At 39.0% G+C, this 14349-nt stretch overlaps 1 protein-coding gene and 2 non-coding genes across 4 annotated transcripts in view; 2 read left to right on the top strand and 1 right to left on the bottom strand.

Moving 5' to 3' along the window:
- LOC117989419 (dopamine D2-like receptor) overlaps positions 1 to 14349 on the bottom strand; it is a 244895-nt gene that overhangs the window by 87332 nt on the left and 143214 nt on the right. The gene's annotated exons all lie outside the window — the stretch shown is intronic.
- Positions 10472 to 10543, top strand: TRNAP-AGG (transfer RNA proline (anticodon AGG)). Its single transcript has one exon. It is a non-coding gene; the product is annotated as a tRNA-Pro (tRNA).
- Positions 10700 to 10771, top strand: TRNAP-AGG (transfer RNA proline (anticodon AGG)). The gene has a single exon. It is a non-coding gene; the product is annotated as a tRNA-Pro (tRNA).

Consider the following 14349-nt stretch of genomic DNA (forward strand, 5'->3'; position numbering starts at 1 on the left):
CCAAACGCGCCCAGGTCTGAGAAGAGCCCACAACAAATTTATAAAACAAATCTCATCATCAATATCAATCAATATCAATCATCAATCATCAATATACTTATAATAAAACTGTAACAGGTCAAATTCTGTACATTGAAGATATTTTGAAAATTTTTTTTCGAGGGCACTCTATAATCGATACTGAACCCAAAACTGTAATTTTTTTCATTTTTGTCTGTCTGTCTGTCTGTCTGTCTGTCTGTCTGTCTGTATCACGGCCGCGCATCACGCTGAAACTACTGAATGGATTCCAATGAAACTTGGTACGATTTGAGTTCATACTATGAGGAAGAATATAGGATACTTTTTATCCCGAAATTCAGCATGGTTCCCGTAGGAGAGGGGACGAAAGATAATCAATACTTATAATAAAACTGTAACAGGTCAAATTCTGTACATTGAAGATATTTTGAAAACTGTAACAGGTCAAATTCTGTACATTGAAGATATTTTAAAAATTTTTTTTCGAGGGCACTCTATAATCGATACTGAACCCAAAACTGTAATTTTTTTCATTTTTGTCTGTCTGTCTGTCTGTCTGTCTGTATCACGGCCGCGCATCACGCTGAAACTACTGAATGGATTCCAATGAAACTTGGTACGATTTGAGGTCATACTATGAGGAAGAATATAGGATACTTTTTATCCCGAAATTCAGCATGGTTCCCGTAGGAGAGGGGACGAAAGTTAAAATGTATACTGAGTTGTAATTCATTAACGCGTAGTCCGATTTCATTCATTCTTTTTTTGTTAGAAAGGGGATATTTTAAAGATTGTTCCGTAAATATTTCAAGGTCATCGGTTTTTAACCGACTGTCAAAAAGGAGGTGGTTCTTTTTTCTACATCGATTTTTTCGAGGTTTCTGGACCGATTTGCAAAATTTTTTTTTTTAAATCAACAAAAAAGTTTACGTCGTGGTCACATAAAAAATTCTGGATTCAACTCCTTAATCCTGATGCTGCAGGGTTACTGCCCGCCTGGGTTATCAAGATTCAGGAATGGTTCATAGTGAATTCATATTGTAGGTACTAAGCAACGAGAACAATCCCGAAAAATCAAAGAGTTCCCGCGGGATTTAAAAAAACGTAAATCCACGCGGACGAAGTCGCAGGAATCAGCTAGTCTAAAAATATGTATGTTTCAGATTTTTACATATAAATTGGAAAGTTTTGTAGATTGAAACAAAGCTACCTTTTTGAAAACGATAAATTGGTTCAAACACAATAATTTATGACTGCGTCGATATGTTACAATTTGAAAACCGTTTTGATAAAAATTCACGTTTCGTGGTTTGTTTTATTGAAGCATAAATTTAAGTTTTTTCACAAGTTAGATGCCACTGATGTAATATTTATGATAAAAAAATTTTAACGTGGGAACGCTACAATTTTTGATTTTTCGTGTTCCGTTTTATTGTAGTATAATGTATTATTTTATAGTAGTAAGTTATCAATTGTATTGTAAAAAAACATAATTAGGTACCTAGATACTGGTCGTGGATGAATTAGCTATAGGTACCTATTTTATTGATTTAAAGCCTGACCAGGAATAAGAAAAAGGGCCAAGTGCGAATCGGGTCTCGCTCTTTTAGGGTTACGTTTTTTTTAAAGAATATTAGCCAAGTTTATTATGCTGACTAATATTCCCCTTTCCCCTCCAATTAAGCGTTTGTGCTAGGAGTAGGTACGACAATAGTGCAACGGATGGGGTTTGAACCGAAGACCTTCCAGATTTCAACCCACTCCTTTAACCGTTGAGCTATCGAGGCTCTTAAATAATTATTATGAACATCATATTTTGGACGTATGAAATATTTCTATCTAGATCTATTTATCTATCTTGAACTGGCGAGTGACATAGACAACTTTTATTCCGGAAAATCAAAGAGTTCCCACGGGATTTTTAAAACAAAAATCCTTGCGGATGATACCCAATAATGAAGGATTAATTCTGTCAAGGCATTAACACGATAATATTTGAGCAGTAAGTTTCGAATTTTCCCATGTTTTCTTTTTGTGTACACTAGCATCAAAGATTTTTCCAATTGGTCGCGTCTGCAGTCGCGATGCATTTTCCCGACGACGGGAAGTATGCCGGCTTCGGTAAACAAAATATCATTCGCCCAATATACTCGCAGCGCCTGTTTGTGTTGTCGAACAACTTGTTCAATATCTGTATATTGAATAACATGGAACTTGTTACTTGCAGGAAAATAAATTTTCATATAGATTATCTGTTATTAAGACAGTCGCAATTAGGTCTGTAACTGGATTACAGACCTTGTAAATAAGTGCAATTACATTTATACGTGGCATAATGTTGTAACTAGATTAGAATTAGAGCCTCGATAGCTAAGCTCAACGGTCAAAGGAGCGAACTGACATCTCGACCTGTCGCGTATTATACTTACTGTTAAAAAGGAAAACCACTTTGATATACTTTAAACATACTTTTAATCACTGTTTCTTATTTAATTAATTTACAAGTCGGTACAATGAGATATCTCCCAAGCGTCCCATAGAGTGTAGCGTCTATGCCGAAAACCATAGTCTCTTAGCAAACGTCAGAGGGTTAGGGCGTATCCAGACTATAAACGATTCACACTATCAACAATCCACCTAACATTACCTATGTGAAAACTTTTAATCATGCAATAGGAATATTGAGAGAGCCGTTCACTTCTCCCCGACTTTGTGGTCGCAATAACAAAAATAAACAGGCTCAAAGTTTTTGAATAAACAACGAATTGGTATGCCGATTGCCGAGTAATAAAGAAAAAACTTTATCTACTCCATAAATTTTGTGGAATTCTTGATATCCAAATTCTTGAAAGCAACCTTGGGAAGTTATGGAACACTAGCGGATGCCCGCGACTTCGTCCGCGTGGAATTAGGTTTTATAAAAATCCCGTGGGAACTCTTTGATTTTCCGGGATAAAAGTAGCCTATGTCACTCTCCAGTGGCTCTACCGCGGTTGTCTGACAGCTACAATGTCACGATCGCAATCATCTCTGATTGGTTAATGCTCGCTCACTATTGGCTACAATGCATTGTTGCAACAAGAATTTCACAAATTCAGCCAATCAGAACAATTGAGATTGTAATAATGATTGATGCAGGTTTTAGACAATCGCCCTACGGGTCTTTATCTATACTTAACATGCAAAAAATCACGTCAATCCATTGCACCGTTGCGACGTGATTGTTGGACAAACCAACAAACAAACAAACACACTTTCGCATTTATAATAAGGGTACTGATTGTAAACTCCTTGACCCCTGATATTATATTTTTTCCTCAGGTTCATCATCTACAGTATATTGCAGTCAACTGCACAACCACAGAGTAAGGCTATATTACATACAGAGGTTCGACGAAGGCGTCTAGACAGAGCAATCGTGCGGTAAGTGCGGGACGAAAGAGAGACCCGAACTGGCCTACGTAGTTGTAATAGGGTCCTATTTTTTTTTAAATTCAGATACAAGTTAGCCCTTGACTGCAATCTCACCTGGTGGTAAGTGATGATGCAGTCTAAGATCGAAGCGGACTAACCTGGAATGGGTATATCAGTTTTTTGTTAAACCACACCCCTTTGGTTTCTACACGGCATCGTACCGGAACGCTAAATCGCTTGGCAGCACGGCTTTGCCGGTAGGGTGGTAACTAGCCACGGCCGTAGCCTCCCATCAGAAAAAATGTGTCATGTCGCAGTACCGTCGCGTCGTTGTGGATGAGAAAGTACGAGTTTCACAGCTATTGCAAATTTCACATCCTCATCAATTACAAAAATTTTACTCGAGTAAAGCCGGGGTGGGACAAATCAGTAGACATGTTATAATTGCGAAAGTGTGTTTGTTTGTTGGTTTGTCCTTCAATCACGTCGCAACGAAGCAACGGATAGACGTGATTTTTTGCATGGCTATAGTTAAAGACCTGGAGAGTGACATAGGCTACCTTTTATCCTGGGAAATCAAAGAGTTCCCACGTGACTTTAAAACCTAAATCCACACGGACGAAGTCGCGAGCATGATCTAGTAGTAAATAAATAAAAGACCTCGAACAATCTGCAGTACGTTCAAGTCCAACTGTCGACGGTATATTGTCAGCAGTTCAACATAAAACCCAACCCGATCGGCACCGTAACATAAAAGCCAACCCGATCGGCACCGTGCGTTGCGTCGCTGCAAATTGCAAAATATTTGACGATGATGTTGAAAACTTGGTGGAAATGGTTCGACGGAAAATGTACCGCTCGAAGATATTGCAATATGTTTTTATTTTTCAGCGAGTTGTAACAATAAAGAGGAAAAGAAAGTAAAAGTGTATTGTAAAAGTACATATATAAAACGAAAACGTGACTCACTGACTGACTGATTGACTGACTGACTGATCTATCAACACACAGCTCAAACTACTGGATGGATCGGGCTGAAATTTGGCATGCAGATTAGTAGCTATTTTGACGTAGGCGTCCGCTAAGAAAGAATTTTTGAAAAGTTAACCCCTAAGGGGGTGAATAGTCAACGCAGACGAAGTCGCGAGCATAAGCTAGTACCTATCTAGATAAGAGATCTCTACCAGTGACCCTTTGCAGTGCGAGAGGTTAGGTACACACAAAGATAGAAAGTATTCATGAAAAGAGTTTAATGAATAGGGTTTTTGTTGGTAGTCCCTTTTTTCGTGAAGAAAATCCTTCATGGATACCAAAAGCTTCGGGGGAGCGCAGTGGTTGTGTCGGACTCTTACCGACTAAAACCCTCACGTTGTTTCATCCCACACCTGACGACGGAGCACAAGCGAGGATCGTGGAACTAGTTATAATACTGACAGCTATGAATATTGATGTCGCCTCAGGACACCTGAGTCCCGGAGGAGATAATTTAAACTAGATTACGGGGCAGGTTAACCAACTAATCTATGCATATTATCATAGCGTAAATATTTACTAGGACACACAATCCAGTTGGGTAGGTCCAATTTCGAGAAAGAGGTCAACCGCCGAATCCAACTCGGTTGGGCAGCGTTACTATTTACTAAGGGAAATAATTGCCTATGGCTGCCATCAGTATCAGCATCAGCCCTTATTATAAATGCGAAAGTGTGTTTGTTTGTTGGGTTGTCCTTCAATCACGTCGCAACGGTGCAACGGATTGACGTAATTTTTTGCATGGGTACAGATAAAGACCTGGAGAGCGACATAGTGATGGAATGCCTAGCAATATTTTTACATATTGGCTATCTGTGCATCGTAATAGTAATAAGAAATAGAAATAGATTTGTTGACAAGGACGCCTGTGAAGAGTTTTTTAACATTCACAGTTAGTTTATAAGTTTAGTTTAGTTTTATTGTTTTCTTTTTTTTAGATTTAAGTTTATTAATAGTTTATTTGTTTCCATCTTCAAGTAATTATTAAATAATAGTAGGTAGTTACCTAATATTTTGTGAAGTACCACCAGTTTATAAGTTTGTATGTACATGTAGTTCATTTTACTTTATTTTATTTTAATTTATATAATGGTATATTTTATTTTACGAATAATATTATGTATACTGGGTTCTTTGCCTTTAATAAAAAACTTTATTATTATTATAGGCTAAGAAAATCAAATAGTTCCCAAAGGTCAATAATATTATCACGTCACTAAAATTTTCAATGTAAGATAGATAGGTCTCTTGTGGTCTTCTTGAGGCGGGGGGGACCGGACGCCTCGCAACCAGCACGTCACCCGCGCTCGCCCGCACCGGGTTAGTGCGGGGGCTGTGCGGGTGTGCGGGGCGTTCCCTCCCTGATTGGCACATCCATACTAATATTATAAATGCGAAAGTGTGTCTGTCTGTCTGTCTGTCTGCTAGCCTTTCACGGCCATCCGTTCAACCGATTTTGACGAAATTTGGTACAGAGATAGCTTGCATCCCGGGGAAGGGCGTATGCTATTTTTTATCCCGGAAAATCAAAGAGTTCGCACAGGATTTTTAAAAACCTAAATCCACGCGGACGAAGTCGGGGGCATCATCTAGTAATATATTATATTCGCGTCGTGGACGCTCCCGCATCGCGTCCCGCATGCCGCGTTCATGACGCGCAGGTGTAGCTATTGAAGAGTTCAAAATCAATAGTTGTTTTTTATTTTTTATTCAGATACAAGTTAGCCCTTGACTGCAATCTCACCTGATGGTAAGTGATGATGCAGTCTAAGATGATAGCGGGCTAACCTGGAAGGGGTATGGCAGTTTTTATTAAACCCATACCCCTTTGGTTTCTACACGGCATCGTACCAGAACGCTAAATCGCTTGGCGGTACGGCTTTGCCGGTAGGGTGGTAACTAGCCACGGCCGAAGCCTCCCACCAGACCAGACCAGGAAATTATAAAATTCCAAACCCCTGCCAGGAATCGAACCCAGGACCTCCCACTAATAAGACCACAGCGCTCACCACTGCGCCAGGGAGGTCGTCAGTACTGCTAAATCACAGATCGGGTCATAAATTATGTAGGTGTGCGATATTATCGAGTGTTAAACTGATTGGATTATTCCCAAGCATATTATTAATTACGTAATTAGAGCGCTTCAATTAGCGCATTGAATAATACAGCATATTCATAATCTATATATATAAAAGGAAAAGGTGACTGACTGACTGACTCACTGAATGACTGACTGACTGACTGACTGACTGATCTATCAACGCACAGCTCAAACTACTGGACGGATCGGGCTGAAATTTGGCATGCAGATAGCTATTATGACGTAGGCATCCGCTAAGAAAGGATTTTTGAAAATTCAACTCCTAAGGGGGTGAAATAGGGTTTTGAAATTGTGTAGTCCACGCGGACGAAGTCGCGAGCATAAGCTAGTATAAATACATAAAAGGAAAAGGTGACTGACTGACTGATCTATCAACGCACAGCTCAAACTACTGTACGGATCGGGCTGAAATTTTGCATGCAGATAGCTATTATGACGTAGGCATCCTTAGAACTCTTTGATTTTCCGGGATAAAAAGTAGCCTATGTCCTTCCCCGGTATGCAAGCTATCTTTGTACCATGTTTCGTCAAAATCGGTTGAACGGATGGGCCGTGAAATGATAGCAGACAGACAAACATACTTTTGCATTTATAATAATTCTAGCTGATGCTGACGTATCGGGCTGGAATTTGGTATGCAGATAACTAATATAACCTAGGCATCCCCTAAGAAAGGATTTTTTAAAATTCAACCCCTAAGAGGGTGAAATAGGGGTTTTAAATTTGTGTAGTCCACGCGGACGAAGTCGCGAGCATAAGCTAGTAACACATAGGTACAACTAATAATATAAAGGACGTGGATCTTACGTATTTTGGAACACCCTCTATTTAATAATCACTGAGAAATAATTTATTTTTTACAGCCAAATACCTTATTTTGTCGAATTTGTTGAATCCGGTATTTGACAACTAGTCAAATGAGTATCTTTTTATCAAACGCCAAAACACGCGCTTAGTATGCGAGCTTCTATGAAATAATGGCATGTGACGTCACAATGATTTGACGTGCTTTTTTTAGTTTAATAGATAATTTAAAATGGTAAAGTAAATAAATGAATAAAAAAAACATTCTATTCTATTCTAAAAATTTAACTTAAAAATAACAAATGACGTCGATTTTAAATATTTCAGAAGAACCTCTATTTAATATCACTGAGAAGAAATTTATTTTTGACATAGGCAAATACCGTATTTTGGCCCGTTTTAATCATTATTCTAGTCCCGAGACATGTTTACAAATACGTAAGTAGGTATATGTTTTCGGAAAATTTGATTGACTCGTAGCAAAGCAGATGTTTGCATGAATAATAAATGACACGTCACACTCAGAAGGAATTCTAGATGAAGGAATCCTAGGGTTCAGCGATAATAATATATCAATTGGGGATACATAATTTATCTCAATCGCTAACACAAGACAGACTTACCAGACATTCAAGATGTACCTTATCAGTTATCATTTTTGGTGTAGATTTGGAATCTTATAATTTTTGGATTTGACTGACTTTATTTATTACTAGCTGATGCCCGCCACTTCGTACGCGTAGATTTAGGTTTTTAAAAATCCCGAGGGATAGTTTTGATTTTCCGTGATAAAAAGTAGCCTATGTCCCTCTCCAGCTCTTAAACTAAACTCATGCAAAAAATCACTTCGATCCGTTGCTCTGTTGCGATGTGATTGAAGGACAAACCAACAAATAAACACTCTTTCACATTTTATAATAGGGGTAGTAATGTATACTTTTCTTGTTGAAAGCCTAGGGGTTGGGACTTCCGCCTTCTAATCAGAGGTCGAGGGTTTGATCCTCTTCCTCTAAATTGGATTGAAAAGAAGTGGCAATGGGCAGGGCATTTTTTTTAAAATCCATATACAAGTTAGCCCTTGACTGCAATCTCACCTGGTGGTCAGTGGCGCGCACAAGGTTTGAAGCAAGGGGAAGCATTTAGGTAGGAAGTAGATACATACGTAGGTAATTACTGGCAGGTCATCATAAAAATAAGCACTGATTTACTACTTATTTACTACAATTAGGGTAAGCAGTACTTTTATGCCTCTATGAGTTGCACGCTACTGCTGGTGGTAGGTAAGTGATGATGCAGTCTAAGATGGAAACGGGGTAACCTGGAAAGGGTATGGCACTTTTTATTCAACCCATGTCCCTTTTTTTCTACACGGCATCGTACCGGAACGCATCGCTTGGCAGCACGGCTTTGCCCAATACTGTGGCGTGTAAAAGTCTCTACAACCAATCAGCAGTGGACGTCTATCGGTTGGTAATGATGACGTTGACATGCGAATTGTCGAAACCTTCCGCGGTGTTCCCACTTGATTTCAACATGGGGGTATTCAAGGGTCAACGAATTCCTGAAAAGTCGGCAACGCATTGGCCTCTGGTAATGCAAAAAAAATACTTATTGGAAAATTTTCTTGGGAAAATAAATTGAATCCCGTAACTCTTGTGAAAGGATTTCAGATAAACTAGGGAAGCGTTTGTCAATATACTGTACCATGCATAATGGATCGGAACGGGTAAAGTGAGACGAATGTGCCAGATGCTCACGGCTGCCATTTTTTTCCATCTGGAAATTTGATATTTGACTTCTGAAATTATGAATATTATAATTTACTATTCCTTTTTTACCAAACTACGCGAGTTTATTTTGTCATTGTTATGTTAACTCTTGTGTGGGAACTCAATTAGTGCTCAATGAATGTCAGACATGGTCGCTAACTATGGGCCTCATAAGAATGCTCAGAATCACTCGGCGGGCGATGGAGAGAACTAATGCTTGGAGTTTCTCTGCGTGATCAAATCAGAAATGAGGAGATCCGTAGGAGAACAAGAGTAACCGACATAGCTCAACGGGTTGTGAAGCTGAAATGGCAATGGGCAGGAGACATAGCTCGTAAAACCGATAGACGTTGGGGTCCCAAGGTGCTGGAATGGCGACCTCGCACCGGAAGACGCAGCTTTGGAAGACCCTAAGTAGACGGTCGACATCAGACGAGTCACAGGATTCAGGCGGTGCAAGACCGTGGCGTGTGGAAGTACCTACAAGAGACCTATGTCCAGCAGTGGACGTCTATCGGTTGAACTCATGAATATCAGATGAAAGCATGCGTGAACTTGGAAAGGGTATGGCAGTTCAATTAATGTTTATGTGTGTGTGAGTTTGTGTGAATGTCTCATTTCATCCATGCAATTGGGACTTTTTTAAGAGGAGTATCTAGCCGGAATTTTTTGCTATGATGGGGCGCGCTTGCCTAAAATATGCCTTCCTATTAAAGGCAATTTCTAACTTAATTAAATACCTTTGATAGGATACACGGATGTTGAAATAGGCTAAGCAATTTTGCCTGCGGTGATCGATCACCAATAAATAATTTAATCATAGGGCGTGACGATTGGCGGCGGGTGTATCCTTTAGGAATCCTTTAAAATTAACTTATTAATCAAATTAGAATCATCAATCATCCTAATTTTGTACTGAAATCGCAGTCAATACCAAATGGGATCGCGTTAACAAAGCTCCAACGGCAGATGGAAATAGAGTTCAAACGTTGGATTCAAATCAAACAAACTCGAATCTGATTTGCGTTTATGGGAAGTGAAATTAAATTGTATTGATATATTATAGGGATATGTGATTACTGTCCCCTCGCTAACCTGGTGCGGGCGAGCGCTGATGACGTGCGGGCGAGCGCTGATGACGTGCGGGTGTGCGGGGCGTCCCCCCGCCTCACACCCCGATGGCCATCTCAACCTGTCGCGTACTAAACTTGCAAGTCAACCGTGAACATTTGAACTGTCGAAAGTAGTCGAATCTGTTCTAAAGTGAAAGGTACCGAACAGTTACTAGTTAGTAATGTTTAACTTGAATTATTTCGACTTGTTCCGCACCGGCTCGTTGGTCTAGGGGTATGATTTTCGCTTAGGGTGCGAGAGGTCCCGGGTTCAAATCCCGGACGAGCCCAGACCCTTTTTATGTATTTTAACCACGCGCCAAGACAGCCTTTTCGCACTGTAAATATATTAATATGTAATGCACCTTTCACCAAAATTGAAACAAGCTGTGACGTCACACTCACGTCTCAAGCTCACATTCAATATTCTGAAAACTTTCATCACCGGCTCGTTGGTCTAGGGGTATGATTTTCGCTTAGGGTGCGAGAGGTCCCGGGTTCAAATCCCGGACGAGCCCAAACCCTTTTTGTTGATTTGTTTTAGTAATTCATAAAGCGTTGCGAAAATCTTAAATGAGAGATACTATGTAGGTTGTATAAAAACAGTTAGTATTTTTTAACTAACTTCAAAAAAGGAGGTTCTACTTTCATCAAATCTGATTTGACTCAAAAACAACTGAACGAATGTTGATAATTTTTTCACTAGTGTAAATCTACGTATATTTTTAGAAAGCCATACCAATATAGTTTCAAATATAGGCATAGGATGACTGTATACTTTTTTAACCGACTTCCAAAAAGTAGGTGGTTCTCAATTCGCCTCGTTTTTTTTAAATGTATGTACACCGAGTTTTTCGAGGTTTCTGGACCGATTTGCAATATATTTTTTAATCAACGAGGATGTTTCCGTGGTGGTCCCACAAACATTTCTAGATCCAACTCCTCAATCCTGATGCTGCAGGTTTTTTAAATATTTATTTAAAATTCATAATATTGATAAGCAACATTTTAAACATTACTTTAAATGAATTTTGCTAATCTTTATGACCTACCTTACGAGATTAAATTTTCCTTACGAGATTTAATTTTCCTTACAAGATTTAATTTCATTAATTTTTATCTGCAATAAAAGTGACTTAAGAACAAATTGACGCATTACCATTTCCGCCATTTAGGTAATCCTAGACAATTTATAACCTAACTTCCGACCTCGTTAATTGCTAGAACAATTCGCAGCCCCACAATAAATTGGTCTATTATGGGCATTGGAATTCAAAATTACTAGTTGACCCGCCCCCGATCTCGCGCAGGTGGTTACAAGAATGAAATGTATGGATAATTGGGTATTTGACTCCAATTTTTTTATTACTTTATTATAAACTAGGAAAAAAATAATGACGTAAACTGAAACTAATTAAATCGATCAAATAACAAAAAGTTAGGTATAAGCATTTAAATATTTCAGATTAGACAGAGATAGAGATATAGAATTTTGACGTCACACCTCACTAATGCCATAGTAGCTTCGTGCGGTTTCATACTAATTTTCGTTTTGCGAGAAAGGGATAGAAGACCCTCCCACTCCAAAATTAAAATGCCTGTAACTTTGTAAATCTTCTTAACACTGGTTATTACAGCTTTACGATGACCTTTATAATATACTAGCTTATGCTCGCGACTTCGTCCGCGTGGACTACACGAATTTCAAACCTCTATTTCACCCCTTTAGGGGTTGAATTTTCAAAAATCCTTTCTTAGCGGATGCCTACGTCATAGTAGCTATCTGCATGCCAAATTTCAGCCTGATCCGTCCAGTAGTTGGAGCTGTGCGTTGATAGATCAGTCAGTCAGTCAGTCACCTTTTCCTTTTATATATTTAGAAGATTGATGATACTTTATAATATTATAATAATATAATTATAAATATAATTATCATTCTTTACTTACCAACAACAGTAAGTAAGTGTGCTTACTGTTGTTGATTTTTTTTTTAAATGGTCTAATTAATTAAAAAGCCGGACAGGCCGGACACCGTTTAATTTGGCCGCACAAGCAACCAAAAATCCTGACTGTGTCCTTCTTTATCCGGACGTCTGGCAACGCTAGCCATACCCAATAATAGTCGAAGATTGGTCCCCTAGAACGCAATCGCAGTCACTTTGTCGTGGAATAACCCTCCTTTGATGAAGATTGGTCTTTAGTTTAAATTCGACGGCGGTCCCTCACGTAGGGGTCTGTTTGCGTTATAGGGGTACACTGACCCAGTTACAGTCTCTTGCCCGAATTTCCTTGTTTTGAAGACACTAAACTTTTGGAAGGGAATAACAAACAATCTTTGCTCAGTAACAGAGAATTCGTAAATTAAATTAGAACCAACCTCTTTTCATTGTTGGCGATGTTTTTGTTTTGTTTTTTTGGACAACTTTTTTCGGTCTTTCATTTATTTGAAACATTTTCATAGTTTTTCAGACACCAAGTCTGAAACCAATCGCAACTATTTTATCGACAAAAACATTAATGTTAGTATCGATAATGTAAGTGAATCACTAGACGCAAGATTGCCGGTCGACGTACTCTAATTCCCGCGTTAATCACAGGTGAGCCGACAGAAACACGGTTTTAGCTTTACTACGCTTAAGTGTTACTTAACTAGCTCCCTCGCCCTGGCATTGCTTGGGTAAAATTTTTGAAAATAATTTCTTATGGAGGGCTAGAAAAGAGAGCCTACGTTATAGACATAACTTGATGTTTTTGTGAGTGTAATAGGAGCGATATTGAATATTGCAGTATCGATATTGAGTATGATAGTGTCAAGTATGTAAGTACTTCACTAGGCGCAAGATTGTCGGTCGATGGACGCCAAAGCCGCGTTAATCACAGGTGAGCCCGTCCGTTCAACCAATTTTAACGAAATTTGGTACAGAGATAGCTCGCATCCCGAGGAAGGACATAGGCTACTTTTTATCCCGTAAAATCAAAGAGCTCCCACGGGTTTTTAAAAACCTAAATCCACGCGGACGAAGTACCTGGTATCTGGTCTGGTGGGAGGCTTCGGCCGTGGCTAGTTTTCACCCTACCGGCAAAGCCGTGCCGCCAAGCGATCTAGCGTTCCAGTACGATGCCGTGTAGAAACCAAAGGGGTATGGGTTTAATAAAAACTGCCATACCCCTTCCAGGTTAGCCCGCTATCATCTTAGACTGCATCATCACTTACCACCAGGTGAGATTGCAGTCAAGGGCTAACTTGTATCTGAATAAAAATAAAAAAAAAACCTATGTAGGTATGTAAATATGTTAATGTAGGAGTCATTTATTACTTAGATACTATTTATTATCAAGGAGCGCCAGCTCGCCAGCGAACTGGCTCACCAGTTTGGCGAGAGTCAAAAAATGTACATAATATCTTGTATACTACTTGATTATAAAAAACCGGCCAAGTGCGAGTCAGACTCGCGCTCTGAGGGTTCCGTGTTACAATTGTATTTTATCGATATTTTGCATGATAAATCAAAAACCATTATACCTAAAAATAAATAAAAATCTGTTTTAGAATGTACAAGTGAAGCCCTTTCATGGATGATACGCCACTTATATAGTTACCTTACTTCGAAAATTGAAAATACTAATTATTAGTTTATGACCACAATTTAATTTTGTTTGTGTGATGTAACCACAAATTCACGGTTTTCAGATTTTTATAAGACCCACCTACCTGCCAAATTTCATGATTCTAGGTCAACGGGAAGTATCCTGTAGGTTTTTTGACAGACAGACAGACAACAAGGTGATCCTATAAGGGTTCCGTTTTTCCTTTTGAGGTACGGAACCCTCAAAATGTTCATAATATCTTGTATACTACTTGGTTATAAAAAAAAGTCGCGGGCATCATCTAGCTTAACGTAATGTTAGTAAGATTAGTATAGATAAAGTAACTATCTCCCTCTCAACTAAAAGTGACCAGTAGAGTGAACGTCAAAGTGAACAAAACCAACTTTTGACAACATAAAAGTGACCAGTAGAGTGAACGTCAAAGTGAACAAAACCAACTTTTGACCACATAAAGGTCTTTTCGTATCCAACAAAGTGTAGTGAGGCC

The sequence above is a fragment of the Maniola hyperantus genome, chromosome 16 (assembly GCF_902806685.2).
Source record: "Maniola hyperantus chromosome 16, iAphHyp1.2, whole genome shotgun sequence".
Lineage (NCBI taxonomy): Eukaryota > Metazoa > Arthropoda > Insecta > Lepidoptera > Nymphalidae > Maniola > Maniola hyperantus.